Here is an 812-nt window from a genome sequence, read left to right as displayed (position 1 = left end):
CACAGACAGTATAGAGGAAAGGCCTTGTGAGGACACAGTGAGAAGGTAGGCGTCTGCTAGCCAAGGAGAAGACCTCAGAAAAAATTAACCCTGTCGGCACCTTCATCTTGAACTTCCAGCCTGTAGAGCTGTGAGACAATACTTTTCTGTTGTTTAAGCTACACAGTCTGTGGTACTTTGTCACAGCAGCCCTAGCAAACTAATCCATCCATCCTCTTATATATTTTTTTTCCCTTTTACATATGGAACACTCGGAATTTGTGCCTCATCTTTGCACAGGGCTCATGTTAATCTTACCTGTATTGTTACAGTTTTACTATACGTGCTGCTCAATGAGCACTGCCCTTAGATTATTTACCCCCCAAATTTACCAGTTTTTTTAAAAATTGGCTTTCTTGGATTTCAGGTCTCACCACGGCTGCTGCCTGACTCCATCGCTGCAGAGTCAGAGTGCTGCTTTCAGCTGAGTGTGAGACAGCGAATCCCAGCATGGCTGAGCAGCTCCCATGTTTGGGTAAAAATTCTGAAATCCTGTAGATGGCAGCATGACATCATGAATGATCACTTTAGAGCAAAACCACTGTGTCACTGTCCCTCTTTACTTTTTTCTCCCCCTTTTTCTTCTTTCCCTAGCGGGCAAGTTACTGGAACCTTTTAAAAAATGATTATTTTTGGTGAAAACTTGGAAAAGCAATTATGCCTGTTTTTCAAGTTCACTCCTGTGGCCTGTACTACAAAGTACCAATCAGCAACGTCCCCTTGAAAAGCCTTTAGGCAAACACTTTGTTATTCTAGCTACCCACTCGGAGAAT

The 812-nt window shown here is 43.0% G+C and overlaps 1 non-coding gene across 1 annotated transcript; it reads right to left on the bottom strand.

Annotated features, from left to right (window-relative positions):
• Positions 1 to 236: 236 nt before the first annotated feature.
• LOC118677906 lies at positions 237 to 340 on the bottom strand. Its single transcript, XR_004974618.1, has one exon. It is a non-coding gene; the product is annotated as a U6 spliceosomal RNA (small nuclear RNA).
• Between the last annotated feature and the right edge of the window lie 472 nt (positions 341 to 812).

This window comes from Myotis myotis, unplaced genomic scaffold, assembly GCF_014108235.1.
Source record: "Myotis myotis isolate mMyoMyo1 unplaced genomic scaffold, mMyoMyo1.p scaffold_m19_p_2, whole genome shotgun sequence".
NCBI classification, from domain to species: Eukaryota; Metazoa; Chordata; class Mammalia; order Chiroptera; family Vespertilionidae; genus Myotis; species Myotis myotis.
The sequence above is the reverse complement of the archived record's forward strand: the minus strand, read 5'-3'. Positions and strand labels throughout refer to the sequence as shown.